This window comes from Barbus barbus (genome assembly GCF_936440315.1).
Source record: "Barbus barbus genome assembly, chromosome: 27".
Lineage (NCBI taxonomy): Eukaryota > Metazoa > Chordata > Actinopteri > Cypriniformes > Cyprinidae > Barbus > Barbus barbus.
Window position 1 is genome coordinate 16,275,190 of NC_136755.1, and position 15,980 is coordinate 16,291,169.

At 36.1% G+C, this 15,980-nt stretch overlaps 1 pseudogene across 1 annotated transcript in view; it reads right to left on the reverse strand.

Annotated features, from left to right (window-relative positions):
• Positions 1-15,623, reverse strand: part of LOC306847068 (electrogenic aspartate/glutamate antiporter SLC25A13, mitochondrial-like) — a 41,017-nt pseudogene extending 25,394 nt beyond the window's left edge. Inside the window, exons 1-7 of the transcript in view lie at positions 15,514-15,623; positions 11,009-11,124; positions 8,480-8,620; positions 5,850-5,993; positions 4,672-4,810; positions 1,154-1,243; positions 307-391 (exon numbers count right to left, since the gene is read on the reverse strand). The product of the transcript in view is annotated as an electrogenic aspartate/glutamate antiporter SLC25A13, mitochondrial-like (transcript). The remainder of the gene's footprint in view (positions 1-306; positions 392-1,153; positions 1,244-4,671; positions 4,811-5,849; positions 5,994-8,479; positions 8,621-11,008; positions 11,125-15,513) is intronic.
• Between the last annotated feature and the right edge of the window lie 357 nt (positions 15,624-15,980).

Genomic DNA, 15,980 nt, shown 5'->3' on the forward strand with positions numbered 1-15,980 from the left:
GAGTAATCATGTTGAAAATTCAGCTTTTTCATCACATGAATAAATTATCAAATTGAAATTAATTAATTAATTTTCAATTATATTAAAACAAGAAAATAGTTGAAATTGTACTTTTTAATGTTTCTTTGATCAAATAAAATCAGTCATGGTACATACTTTTTACCAACTACCATGAAGTAGCACAATAGTATAATGGTTTTAATGCACAACCTCAGAACTGAGTCATAGTGTCCCAAAAGTTAGTGGACCAAGGCCCAGTTTATACCAATCACTATAATCTTTTAAGACAAGTTTTCTGAGGGTTACCTGTCTTTGTATCTCAGCAAGGTTGTAAGGAAGAGCTCCCCCCTCCAGAGGTGCAATCATCTCAATGTCAACTAAACCAACACGTCTGTAAAAAAGCAAAAACATGGGCAGACATAAATAAACAGTTAAACAGATTTCTTTTTTCTGCCTTTTCAGAGCACAAGATCTCAAAGATGTTTGAGGAAACGTGGTATAGTGAACCCTCACAAGTAAAAACCACCAACATCTTGACTCAAAGTGAGGTAGGTAATTGCAGTATCACATTGCAAAGAAATAATAATGTCCAAAAAACAACTTCTGGTCACCATTTGCCTACCTACCCAGTAGTGTCATGAGTCAGTTCATAGGTCGTGGCATCTAACTCTTCAAAAATGTGCATGTGATATCTTTGGTTTTGGAAAGAGGGCTTTAACTCACCATGATTACACCGCTCTATGGCTCAGAGCAGAAATTTTGTAAATATACTTCCAAGATCATTACTGTTCTGGTAAGAACTTTGCAGCAGTTACAGTAATGTGGAAACATGTGTGCTGCTGCATGCTGCAGGAAAGTTAGAACAAGCTGGACTGTGTTCAAAACCTCCCGCTGTACAATAATAGGAAGAGTCATGTATCATCGACTATGCAATTGCCAGAACAAGACTCAGAATAGAGAGAGACCAGAAAGGTTTTCACATATAATTACAGAAGAGTCAAACAATGCTGTTTTTAGATGGCGAGAGTGGCTAGAGGGCTCTGAAACACAGGCTGAGCTGAAGTATGTTATGGCTGAGCCTCGAACCCTCCTCTTGATGGGGAGAGGCTCTCAGACGATGATTCAGCAGGGCCCTGTCGCCATGGTGACACACCCTCTCGGCTCAGACAGGCCAGCCAGCTGGAATAGGATGTCCACTTAGGGGTCACCTAGCCAAACCTCTGGGCAGCAATGATGAACTCCTCTACAAAACAGGGAAAATAAGAATCTATTAATTATTGCTAAAATTTAATTTATACAGTAGTAATCAACAAGTTTGTTTCACAAAGATACACAGTGGAATCAGTTTTTCAAAAACCTTTTTGTCATTTATGCTTACTAAAATAAGTTTTCAATTTCAATATAATTATAAAGTGTAATTTATTCCTATGATGACAAAGCTCAGTATCACATGATCCTTTAGAAATCATTCTAATATGCTGATTTTATGCTCAAAAAACATTTCTGATTATTATCAATTTTGAAAACAGTTGTACTGTTTAATTTTTTCATGGAAACTGCGAAACATTTCTTTCAGGATTCTTTGATGAATAGAAAGTTCAAAAGAACAGCGTTTATTTAAGATATATTTTTTATAACAATGTAAAAGGATTTTACTGTTAATTTTAATAAATTGAATGCATTTTTGTTGAATAAAAGTATTAATTTCTAAAAATAAATAACTAAACAAACAAACAAAACAAATCTTACTGATCCCAAACTTTTCAACTGTAGCAAATTTGGCCACTTAAAGGAATAGCTCACCCCAAAAAAATTGTCATCATTTACTCACGCTCATGTTGTTCCAAACCTGTTTAAGTTTCTTTTATATGTTGCACACAAAAGATTATTTTGAAGAACCAAACAATTGTTGGTCCCCCATTGACTTCCATAGTAGGGAAAGAAAAATTATGGAAGTCAATGGGGCCAATCAATTGTTTGATTACCAGCATTCTTCAAAATATCTTTTTATGTTCAACATAAGATAGAAACTCATACTGGTTTGAGTTGAACGACATGAGAGTGAATAGATGATGACAAAAATTTCATTTTGGGATGAACTATTCCTTTAAGCCACACTTTAAAATATATGACTAAATAACTAAATAAAATATTAAATCAAGTGGCATCTGCAAACAAATGATGCAAAACCTTTTCTCAGAACTTTCATTTTTGCAATTATTTTTATCTAGCTGGTAGCAAGGTCATTTTCAGCAGATGCACTGTATTAAATCAGTGGGTGAAATACGTTTGAAAGTGAGCATCACTGTGTCTCACTCACTCAGAAGGGCAGAGCACATGAAGAAATCACTCTGAAGAGTGTAGAACAGTACGGTCACATACAGCCTATATGTCTCTGCCACTTTATTTTGAATTAGAATGTTACATTGAAAACAATGGAGGAAAATTCCCAATTATAGCTGTTACAATTATTCTTTCACATCAAATATTGCCTATTTGTGTCTTTAATTCAATTCAATTCCAATTTCTGTGGTGTTTGTTAAAACTACACAGAATTTTTTTTTTTATATTTTCCACAAGTAATCCTTAGGTGCACAATAACAGGTGAGGTAAGATCTCAAATTACCTCAAAATGCCACGAATGCCGCTCAGAATCACATGATCATAAACAGTAAAATTACTTCCTCATAGTGGCCTTCACTAACAGCCTTGTAGAAGAGCTCTTCATGGAGGAATTCAGTTACATGCTTTCATTTAAAATGACCCTATATGTACAACGCCTTGAGCCATCTTTTATTAAAATAAAAGTCACTTGATTTGAAGATTTGTTCATAGAGTACTACAAGCCAAATACATTTCAGTGTCACTGAGTGATCCCTACTGGCTCATGTAGTAAATAATGAATTCAAATATTTAGTAAATCATTGATTCCGGGCTTGTATTGGATATCAGTTGGTTGTGTAGGTTAAGTGCAGAGTGGTAATGAGCAGAACGAACACAGGCCGGTTAACAGTGGGATTCCCACTGCACTGGTATAGAGTGACTAGCCTGAAAAAGGCAGCAAGTGTTCTTACACAGAGGCCTATTGAATCAAGGCCAGCTCAGCTTACCCCGGCCTTAAACACGCTGTGAAGTGTGAAGAACGCTCCAATCAAAGATCACGCAGGGCATCTGTCTCTTCAGCTCCCTCTAAAAACAAACACCAGCTACTGATAAGTGTGAGGAACATGCCGCCAAGAGCATTTGACCTGCCAAAAATCATATTTGATTCTACAAAAACTTAAATGGACTTTGAAGTATCACAGCGGAAAAGTAACTCTGAAATCACGCGGTCGTGATCGGAAGTGATGAATGATCAGAAAAGCAGTAAGATGATCCACATTAAATGTTTTTATACATTTGCAAGCTCTTTTTTTCTATCTGCGGCCTTTGTGCGGGGTGATGTGTTCCCTATTTTCCCCAGGTGGCAAACGATGGCTGTTGCAATGACGAAACTATGCTTCAGCATACCGCTCAAAACATGCGGAACCAATCAGCTGTGGGTCAACAAGAGAAGTAGACATGGAAATTCGCACGCACAGGTCCCAGCGGAGCCCGATGGCGGACTACAGCCTCTGTGGGAACAGCAACGGTAAATGTAGCCTCCCCACCCCTGGCCCCGGTCTCCGCAGGGCTGATAGCATCGCAGGCTGGGTGTGTACAGCAAGAGTGTGTGTCCAAGACGCAGAGCTCCAGTGCAGCCAGACTATGAGGGCTGTTTCACAGGTCAGCAGTTGGCCAGGGAGACAAAGACCAAGGGTTTTTTAAGGTTTTGGGGGCCTAGTTTTAAATGTCCTCCTTGATATGGGATATTGGCAAGTTTTTCAAAGTTATTTATCATCCTCTAATGAGCTAAACATGACTTATTACAACAGTAATATTACATTTGTATTATGCAAAATTGTTAAAAAATTATATAATTAAAATAGTAATTAAAGAGTTTGAGTGAGTAAAAAAAATCTGCAATTTAACATTTAACATAAGTTCACAACAACATATGTAAGAAATTTGTAAAATTATAAACTTTTTTTTCATCAAAATATCTATTCTGAAGCTAAATCTATAATTTAACACATTTGATAAACATATATATATTTTGTTTTTGAAGTGGATGACAACATATGTAAGAAATATGTAAAATTGAAAATGAAAAAAAAAAAACATAAGAACTTGGCAGAGTAACAAAAACTGGATTGGTTGAAAGAATTCAAGTAGGATACAATTACATATTTATTTATATTAAATTACATACATTATATGAATATAGCATTTTAAAAAGTGCACAACAACATATGTAAGACATTTAACTGTTTAAAAATTAAAAAAGAATTAGTAGCGTAACAAAGAGAAACAAAAAATTAAAGAAGAATATTTCAAAATACTAATAAGAAAATTTCTAAATATATTTAAATACTATAATTATGTGTGTGTGTGTATTAAATTACAGACATTATAAAATACAAGTAATTATATTGCCCCAACAAACACATACACATTAAAAGCAAACTCTGATATCTCCAGCAATGCATTGTGAGTAATGTTTTGTGCTTTTGAGGCACATGAAGTCAGCCTAATCAGGGGAGGCAGGACAAAGTCAAAACAAGACAGGACTAAAACAAAAACACTACTAACCTTTAGTAACTTCCACATCTTTGCGGTTGCCTGCCAGGGTAGTGTAGCTCTTCCTAATGAGCTCCATGTTGTTTAGCAGAGAGTTAAAGCCATTAAAGTAGGAAAAGCTGACCTGATGTGACGTACTGCCACCAGCCCCCTGCAAAATTGGCAGGCGCACACACAGACATTTGAACGAAGACATCCTTTTACGAGGGACAGAGGTGATAAATAGCTGAGAATTCTATGGAGTGCCAAACATTAATCAAACTACAGTGCGGCGACATTTTTAGCACTTCCACCCAACAGAGCGCTAAATAAATACATGTGTTTCACAGAGAAGCACACTGGTAATTTCAGAGGGATTTAAGCTCGAGGGCCATTTTTAATTAAGCTGTTTTATGAGAAGAGGGACATATAAAGTGGAAAACTAACATGAGGTAAATCTTTAAATAGCATCTGACAGACTGCTTGGTGTAAAAACTCCCTTTGCCACTCTGATAGCAAAAGAAAATGGGGAAAAGAAAAAGAAAACTAGCCAGTGACTTACTTCATTTACGCTGAAATAATAAGCATTTATGAAATGTAAGATTTTTCCAGAGACTAGACGAAGTGTAGTTTGGCTAAAATAGTGCTAGTATAGTTTTCTTCAGGCCTAAGAGGGATTGGAAAGAAAAGCGAGAGCAGATTGTCTCTCACTAGATGGCGCTGTGTGCTTTGCAGAAATGGTGGTGTCTACCTGAAGCCACAAAAAAAATCAGACCTGCTCTGAAGTTTCCTTAACCACGATGTCATTTGTAAAATCCCGGCATAAACCTGCCCATAAAAAGTATAAAGCTTTATGTAGATGGGATAAAATGTTTACCCCTCCAGTCTTGTTTTGCAAGGCATCTAAATTAGAGGATTGAGTGTATAGACTGGGTCTGACGAGCGTATTGTCTTTAATTTATTTCTAATGGCCTCGAAATTGTGTGTTTACAAACATCTCCTAGAATCCCAAGGTTTATGGAGGCACAAACCGTGGAGAAAATGACAGACTCCACCGAGTGTGTATAAAACAAACCGCTTACACACACATACACCTAGCAAATAAATATCTCCCAGTGGTTTACGTGAAACAAACGTCTATCAGAAAACTGTCATACAGTACAACCAGTGGCTGAAATAGCTAAAACATAAATAAAAATAAACAAACTCACTGCAACTAAGCATTCCTCCACAAATGAGAGCATGTGGGGTCTGATGGTCACCATGAAGTCCCTCAAGTCCAGAGCGGTGATGGTGCCTGTCTTGGCCTTGTCTCTTTGCATAAAAGCCTGTCTGGCTTGTTCTAGCTGCATCTCCTGCAACACAATACATGTCAATCAGTCTGTGCATGCTGGTAGTTTACAGAATGCTGAATTGGAGTGATTTGTACTGGAAAAAAAACACACAGATATATTACATGCATGTGATTTTATGAATGTGATCCATTATGTACAGCTGGCTTTAATTAAGTAAAAATGCAAATGTAAAGCATTTCTTTGAATGGTAAAAGCAGCTGCGGATTATATATATATACAAAATATAAAGACTATATAAGTAAATATAATGATAAAATGAACTTTGTGCATTGATCTAAATCTATCTATTCTAAAACATAATAAAGTATAGTGTATATGTATCAATTATAATACTATTTATTTTACTTAATCATAAATGCTATTATATTTGAAAATCAAAAATTAAAATTGATTATTTAAAAATATTATTTTAAATGTAAAAAATATTTATAAAAATATTTTAATTTATAAAAGTATCAGTTCATACGCTCATGATGTTTCAATGAAATAACTATTTTATGTGTTTATTGTTATTTTCAATTAATTTACTTGCTTTAAGACTGAAAAGACGTTTGGAGAGGAAACTCTCATTTTGTTGATTGCGCAACTCAACGGCTGCAGTATCACATCAGGAGACGAGAATGATTTTCTTACACATCTCAGGCTTTTAAAGAGAGTTGTTTTTCTTTCTTCCCGCATAATTGAGCTACCGCTCCAAAACACTAGAAATATAGGTCTGCTGTGCGAATGGACATGTCTTCATATAGAAGAAACGTCTGCTCACAAAACACTATTAGAGAAAATGTCAAAGCTTTGAATGTCAGACTCCATGCTAACCTATTTCTGATATTATAGAAATGTCACTGTCCAAATAAAAATACAGCGATAATACAGTTACAGATTATTGCCAGTAATTTCACTATTATTAACCTATTGTTCACATCAGTATACTTATTTGAATATTTGCAAATCACATTAAAGCAAATGCTGAAAAAACAAAGAAGCTGACTTTATATCTTACACTGTACATGCTCCTGTGCTTTTCGAAAACACACAAACAATGTTTTAAACAAGGAGGAAATGCCAGTAGCAGTGTAAATAAATAAAACAAGGGCAGAGACAGAGCTAAATATTATCTGGCTACAGATTTTTCCTGTCTTGCATTGTGCTGCTCCAGCCACAAGCATGTGGAATTGCATAATAATTGTGGATCTGAACCTTACAGTTTACAGTTAGTCTCTTAAAACCTTAAATTACTGCAACTGTGAGTGTTTCAAAAGCATGTTTTTATTTAGGGAGGGGAAGAACTGAATCCCCGAACGCCAATATTGAAACCACCATGGCATTTATTGTGCCTTTAATTGTCTTTGGATTCAAATAAAAACATTTGATGAGCCACCTCTGTTTGGGTCAATTATTTCATTTCAAGCGCTGGCATTGAAACCGCATTTAAACAGCTGCTTAAAAATATCTGAGAAGTCTTAAAGATCTCATCATCTATGCTCAGGTTAAAGAAATTGCAGGATGTTAGACCTTTGGCTATGACAGTAATACCATTTCTGACAGCAGAGCCAGGTTTCCGACATGTCATATTTGCAGGTGGTCATACTGACATGAAGTCAGTGTTGGAAAGCCTCCATTCATAAAGGAAAGGAAAATAATTCTGAGAATTTGTGGATTTCATAGAGAGCAAATCTGAATCTACAGCTTTTTTCCCTCATACGTACGTGAAGCTGCTGGTTCATCTTTTACAGTGCAGCGTGATATTCTATCAGTGCTGTAGTGGATATAATCGAACAGTTAACACTGACCGGATTTTCAAATCACTCCAAACAATCATAAAAAAAGTTGCCAATTCAAAGAAAATGAAATAAATGAAACAGAAAACGTGTTTTTTCATCGTTTTCAAGTTCCAAAAACAAAATTAATCCCATCTTGGCCACAAACACAATATCGGCGTGTTTCTCACAGTTTCCCAAAAACCCATCTGGTCCAAGTTAAGTTTAATATAAAAAGCTCATTCAGATATAGTGAGCGTAGATGCAAACTTGGCACAGCCGACCCCTCACACCCCCCTCTGCCCACTCTCAGGTCTAGACGCTATATTGGAAAATGTTTTACACACCACAAATACAAAAGGAATACAGCTATTCTTGCAGAAGAAAACCTTTACCTGTTTCAGGGGAATCGCTAGACTGCACTGAGGTTACGTCACCTAATGAGAAACAAATGCTGGCATAGGAATATAACTCCAGTGTTTCATTAATGACTAACTAGGTCAATATGCCTCGTTGTGCTGCGGGAAACAGTGCCCAGAACTGTGTGTCAATCTAGGCGAGACCAAGCACAAAATATACCAAACAAGACATTACATCGATCCGAGCTCTGCAGCGGTGAAGGGAAGTATGTGACAGGGATAGTATGAAAGTAAACGTGTTTGGGCGTACGTGGCAAGAAAGTTGGGGTGCAAGTAGATCAAAGAGAAATTAGACAGCAGTCATACCCACCAGCAGAAACTGAGTGAACTCCCCGTAGTTAAGGTGTTTCTTCCTCTCGGCGCCAAAGTGGAGCTGAACAAATTCTGAGTTCCAGTTAAAAGGGGATGTGCTGGTGAATAGTGGTCTGACCGAAAACTTGTTTCACATCTTCTGAAATCAGAGATAAGCCTGACGTCAGAAATGTCATTGTTGAGGATTGAGTTACAAAACTAAGCATTGTTAGATTTTAGTACTTCCAAAACAAGGGTCTAAAAGTAAACCTCATTTAGAAATACAATACAACTGATTTTTTTTATTATTTAAACACGAAAATATAAAGCATTTTGAAAAAAATACAAATAAAAACCATTATGTAATGTTTTATATAAAATGAAGAAGATATATTTAAGATTTGGCACTTTTTGTAAATTTAAGACATTGACTCTGACTCTTTATACAAAAATTCAGATGTTCTTGCTCTTGGATCATCTCAAATCATAAGGGAGAACTTAATCAACAGGTTTTACACATAACTGGCACTCATCAAATCAAAAAAAGACATTTTGACTTAAGTTCATTTTTCAATTCAACTGTTCACTCATATGCTAAAAATAGAATTTTTAATAAAACATTCATTAAATTAGAAAATAAAAGGCTAAACAGAAATGGCAAAATATGTCTTTGCATTGAAGATGACAATAAAAGCAAAGATAAATGGGGTTGAATGATTTGCCGAGAAGCATTCCTCTGCAGTTCCAACAGGTTTTACCCCTTTATGGCAAATTATATACAGTAAGCAGTCATTTAGCAGATGCTTTTTATATTGCATTACAACAGAGTTCCACTGTGGAGCTACTCCAGACCTTTATTTTATCAGTGTTTATGAACCTGTCAACACGTCTCTGTCCTTCTTTCTTTATATCGCTTTGGAGTTTATTACCTCTAATTCACCTAATTGAAGTTGAAGGGGGGAGAAAAATGAAAAAACACTAGTCATTCATTAATTAAAACCTAAATTTTCCAAACCCTTAAAAATATCCCTTCATAATATGACTTGAAATGACAGGGTTTATTAAATGGTGAAAAAAAGACTGTTTAATGTAACAGCAAGAGACCTTTAATGCTTTTAATGACATTAAGAGGGTTATAAACTGGAGTCTCCTGTTCGCTTTAACACAGAGCGGCATTTCATTTTCCTACCCTCTGTAGCGCATCACAATAAAGTGATTTTGACACGACCATAATCTTAGTCAGAAGTTATTTGCTATTTATGTTGACGTGATTGCTGCAGTTGAAAAACAGGTGTATGAGACAAATACTGCCTATATGTTCTCATTACAGCTCAACACAGATGTACCACTGACGACATGAACAACAAGAGACCTTTGAACGGCATAGAAACATCACTTCTAAACCGAGTCATTTCAATACAAAATATGCATATGTGCATGTATTATCTGATCTTATTCCCTATTGACTAAAACAGGTTGATGAAAGTCTCTTTCTCTCCGCCTAGGCACTTTGGGTAGTGCATTTGAAATGAGCTGATCTGACAGTTCTCACCTACAAAAGGCAAATTAGACTATTTAAGTCAATTAGGGAAATTTAACTCATGAGATACACACATGCATTCTTCCTGTGCCAAGTTCTTTTGCAACATGAACATAACTGCAAAAGCAACTTCTCATATTATTAGTGCATTACTATCCTTTGTTCTTAGTCTTGTCTGCAATTAGATAACCCGCAATGAATGTAAAGCGGAAGATCATACTGATGTCCACTAGGGACTGTTTAAAATCGATCTGCATTTTGAAGATCTCTGGCAGTGGATGAATAAACCTGATTAAGACTTTTACCTTTACTGATCCTGTAGTACCTTGCTAAGTGACAGGAATCTGTCGGTCAGCAAGCATTCAGATTAGACTACTTAACATTAGCCCTTTGTTTTGAGGCTGGTGGCGGAACGTAATGTGCTTTAGAATAATACTCGATTTTAGACATTGAGCTGATATAATTATAGTTTAGTAAACAAGGATATTCATGTAATGGAAAATTAAAAAAAATCTTGTGATGAAAAAAGCAAACAAAATAGCAAAACAAAAGCAAAGCAAATAAAAAACAAAAAAAACTCAGCAAAACAACAAGAGAAAGCAAAGCAAAGAAAAAAATATCAAAGCAAAACAAAACACAAAGCAAAAAAACAAGACAAAAAGCAAAGAAAAAACAAAAAAGCAAAGAAAAACAAAACAGGGTTGCTTTTACAGAAAGTGAAGTGCCTAGCAAGGCTTTGAGTGACTTTATAAATAATGGCAACTGTAGATTAATAAAAGACTCATTCAAATGTTCAAAAAACATTTACATTTACTATTACACAGATTTTCGGCCAAGTAATAGAGTTAATTCTCGTAACTGTAGCCTGTTATTGCCAAACAACACAACAACTAGGCCTATTTATACAGAACGCGTGCAATCACAGGTGAACTTTTATGAACATTTTACAACGGCTTCAAACGCAGTTCATCCGATCAGAATTTTGAGCTGGAACTGTTGTACACTCACCAAAAGTGGCAATTCCGTTTCCAGTTTTGTCAAAGAGCTGGAAGGCAACCATGAAGAGAGCATCCGGAGCACACAGCACCGACTCAAAAGCCAGAAACTCCTGGAAGGAGATCAACCTGATGGAGACAAACAGACTTACAGCCTACATATTGTGGACACTTCACTTCACCAGCCTGGCATTACATTATTGAATGATGAGAGGGTATCACTCACTGATTACTGCTTCTCGTCGCCAAACAAAAAAAGGTAGCACATATTTTCATTGTGAACACTTGACACTTGAGTGATTTGTTCAACTGTAATTATCAGCCTAAAATTATGATGTACAAAACATCTAAACACACAGTCCAGCTCCGATTCTAGGCCCAGAGATTAAGTGAATGACAAAACAATTTGACATAACAGGCTATTCAATGATCCCAATCTTGATTGAAGTGCTTCCAATTTGACTGTCAAATGTCATTACCTTACTGAAAATGGGACCAGTTCATATAAGGCCCCCAGGATGGGAACTCAGTAAATAATGTGATTACAACAAGTCATGCTGCAGTACAGTAAGGAAATGCTCAGGAATGACTAGAATACACATACACTACTATTCAAAAGGAGGCACACTGTTTTTTGTGGTCTTTTTATAGACTAAATATGCTTAAAAATAAACCTATAAACTAAAATATATAGTTAAAAATATGTAAATATTTAAAAATATTTCTTTTTCGAAATATATTTATATAATAAATACAACAGAAATCGTATCTCTGTACGAATTTCAATACAAAACCAAAATATTCATTTTGTTGAACCAGAGTAAAAGAAAATGGTTTGCTATTGATTAGGTGTGGCCAAACTTTTGACTGCTTCTGCACATTTTGAGAAAGAGTTAGGAAGCCTTCTTATATTTCCACTATTATTAAATATATCGATTTTAAGATTATTTAATTAGTTCCTATATGTGTTCTCGCTTTACAGTAAGGATAAATGGGTGCTATTGTTCAAAAAAAATATTCAAGCAAACCTGCAGAAAGATTAAAAACTTGATATCAATAAAGGGGAACAGCACAACTTCTGCAAATGACTAAAAGTTTGAATCATAATGGAGAGCATGACATTTGCCGAACATCAGAAAACACATAAACATGCACACAACCGCACACATACACACGTATCCACCTCATCAAATAAGCAATTTCAGCATTCATGGGAAACCCTGGGGACCATGCAATCTAGTCTTTATTTAAGCGCAGTTCAAAGTTGCCTCAGCTCCATTATGAATTTCACAAATGGATACAGCAATTACTCGAGGTCACTGCTAACGAGCAGTCCCAATGCATGCATCTCTAATTTATTTCAATTTCCAGGGAGCAATGATTACATTTTCGTGGCCACTCTAATTAATTTTGTTACTGATGAAATTCAAAGGAACTGAGAATTTGCGCGCTTCCAGCATGCCAAATCAGCCACATTGTGAAGTCAAGAGTAATTGTTTTATTAACTAAGCTGACAGTAGGAGAACAGGAGCCTGCTGTTTCAGAGTGGGTGGAGAGCTACAAAGGCGATCGGACATCGATGATAAAAACCAAAAAGCAATGAGAAATGATACAGATGCTGCTGCTTTTACTAAAAGAAAAGTCTCCCAAAACTCAGCAAGTGATTAAAATGCATCTCCGACTCCAGAAACCATTGGAAGAACACGATGAACTTCTAATCACCAGATGGTATTGCTTTCATTTCAGATCGGCTTGATGGTCACTGTAATTGATTTTGGGAGTGTATCTGCATTAAATACCCTCCTATCAACATACATACAAATGAGTTGTGCATGTAGTTTCCCCAGCGCCATGCCAGACATGCGGCTTATGATGGTTGATTAGCAGTTCCTTGACTACTAGAGAACAATTACGCTGGTACGCAAACACGCTAAGATGCCGTAGCCATGAAAAACAAACTAAACTGAAGCTCGAGTAATAAGGCCAATGCAAAACATCTTCCAACCATCAACTAAAATGGCACAGAACCAGAAGGGTAATATGGGGAATGCAAAAACTTTCTCAAATATGATACTGAAATGGTTTAATAATGTGAGCAGTTCATGTGGAACTGTGTTTTTCTAAACTCAAACTGGAAAACCTTTTCAAATACACCACCATCCAGTCTGGGGTCAGTAGTCAGTAGTTTTTTTAAGAAATTAATAATTTTATTCAAAAGTGACAGTAAAGACATTAAGAATGTTACAAAAGATTTTTTCTCCCAAATAAATGCTGTTCTGTTCAACTTTCTATTTTTCAAAAAATCTTGAAAAAATGCATCACATTTTCCACAAAAATATTAAGCTGCACAACTGTTTTAAACACTGATCATTAGAATTAATAATTGAGTGCCAAATCACACTGAAGATTGGAGTAATGGCTGTTGAAAATCCAGCTTTGCCATCACAGGAATACATTTAATTTTAAAATATATTAATATACAAAACTATTATTTTAAATTGTAATAATATTTCACAATATTACAGTTTTTATTGTATTTTTCATTAAATAAATGCAGACTTGGTGGGCATAAAAGACCCATTTAAAATCAAACCAATACATTTGCAGTTTATTTTTCATAGATCTGTAATATTGTGTTGCTATCAGTTTTCATTGTGTTATGCTAATCACAACAGGCATATGTTTTACAAATCATTTCCCTATATCTCCCAGCAGGTGCCACGCACCTTTAAATTGTGTTGTTTCTAAAACAGAAAGGTGCTGGTAAACACTGTCCTTAGCAGAAACACTATTTACAGACTTATTATTTCAGTGGTTTACGTTGTAGCTTTTATCCGTGACAGGTGAAGAGAGAGCACCTTCGATAAGCTCTGGCCCTGTCATTGTCACTGACAAGTGTGGATGCAGAGAGACGCAGGCTGGTTTAGCTTTCCCTGAGTGCATACCTCAGACCAGCCTGAAACCACATGGGCACGGACTGCCATTTTCTCAGCATGCGCTCTTTACAAAGTTTTAACCCCCAAGAGGCTACGGAGTTTCACACTTGAGGAGTTTTTCCATCAGAAATGGAGAGGGGAGAAAAGATAGAGGGAGAGAAGGAGAGAATGTCTGACATATCTTTGAATCAGCAGGGAAGTCTACATGTGTTGAATGAATGATTCAGAACCGTTGGCAGGATGCCGCTCAAACAGGGCTGAGTGAATAAAGGAGAAGTGATTCAGTGCCTGATGGATGTCACCATATCACTTGATTTATTCCAGCTCAGGAGGAGGTAGAAAATGCATCATGCTGTTTGTATCCATCTCATGAAACAGAGATAACCTGTGAATCATCTCAATCAGATGAAAACCTACCTCGGTTGTAAAACATGTCGTGTTCAGCAAAAACATCGGCACCCACACAAACAGATTAAGCTAGAGATGGAAATTTTAAGATTTTGAATACATTTCAACAATATGCGAGCTTCATTTGTACATAAATGTATTTTTTTTCAATATGAACCGCTGTGTGGGCTTCAGTCCATCATAATTCTGGGACGAAGGCCTCAAAATGAACGTTTCTTCATTTGCAACATTCCACAGTCCTTACGGCATGAAGGTCCCGACCACAGCCGCCACTACGACAAAACCTCAGAAATCCATATATATCCAGAACTTTATTTTACTAGTTCAGTAACCTACACGTATTGTGCGAATAACATTAAAAAAAGATAAACCGAAAAGACAATGCTTACCAACATACTCTATGAACCTTTTTTCCATAATCTTGATAAAATCAAACAACGCTCCTATTTTTTACTCAAAGCCTTGCAAATAAATAAAAAATGATGTTCAGAAAGAGAGCGCAAGCCATGATTCCCTAATAGTTATCCGTTAATAGCTGAGATGCAGCAATTTATCCATCCTCAAAGTCGCACAAAGCATGAGAGCTGAATGGCACGGGCAATTACAGTGCGTGTGTACCTCTCCCGGTCTATGGCAGCCCTAATAATGTGTGCCGCATGACTACATGCACTCGGCGCGGAACGTGGCCCGGCTGGTTTCCGTGGTAACGCACAATCTTTTTGGACTTACGCTTGCGTATCATTGGCCATCATTATGTATCATTAAAAGCATACATATTAATGCAAAAAGGGGTTGAGCTGTGCTGCCTGAATGGAGCAGCACCTGAACAAAGTGTGGCGTGTTAAGATGTCTGACCCTTCATCCTAATGCAGGATTAAAAGCGGAAGATACCGCAGCATAATCCACATCCATTTCCCAGCAAAGGCTTTGTTTATGAATCAAATGAACTATAAACTGTAATTTACACGAGTCGTGAATTATTAATGAAAAACACAAATTCACGCTGTGTGTTGGTTATTGTCATTTAAAAACTGAAAATTCAACAGTATTATTTAGGGGGCATTTTTGTTTTGTGTTTGGTAGCACAGTTTGATTTGTTTCCAAACTAACCCCTGCTAAAGGCTCAAGAGTAAAATGTAAAAATTTAACAGCAGCAATAGAAATAAATACTAACCCATCTTTGGTCTGATCCACAACACCTGCCAGTAAACCAGTGGCCTCCTTGGAAAGCTGTATGTCTGTTTGTGAGTGAAGGAACTTGGACGCAAAGTCCTCTGTGGACATGTAGTGCTCTCCATTCTTCTCCACACTGGCATACTGTGAAGGGAAAAAAAAACTGGACTAATATTATATATATATATATATATATATATATATATATATATATATATATATATATATATATTTGTTGAGGCCACTGCAGTACAGAACAGATATAGAGAATAAAATACTTTGTTACATGTTTGTTCACAAAATATCAGCAATCTTATTTAAATAAAATATGATGCATGTTATACAATAAACCAGCAAACTCAAAGCAGTCATTGAAACAGACACTTAATACAGTGATTTTACAATGCAGTATTTCATGATTATTAGTATGGCAAAATATATTTCAATATCGCATCAAAAAGGTAGTCA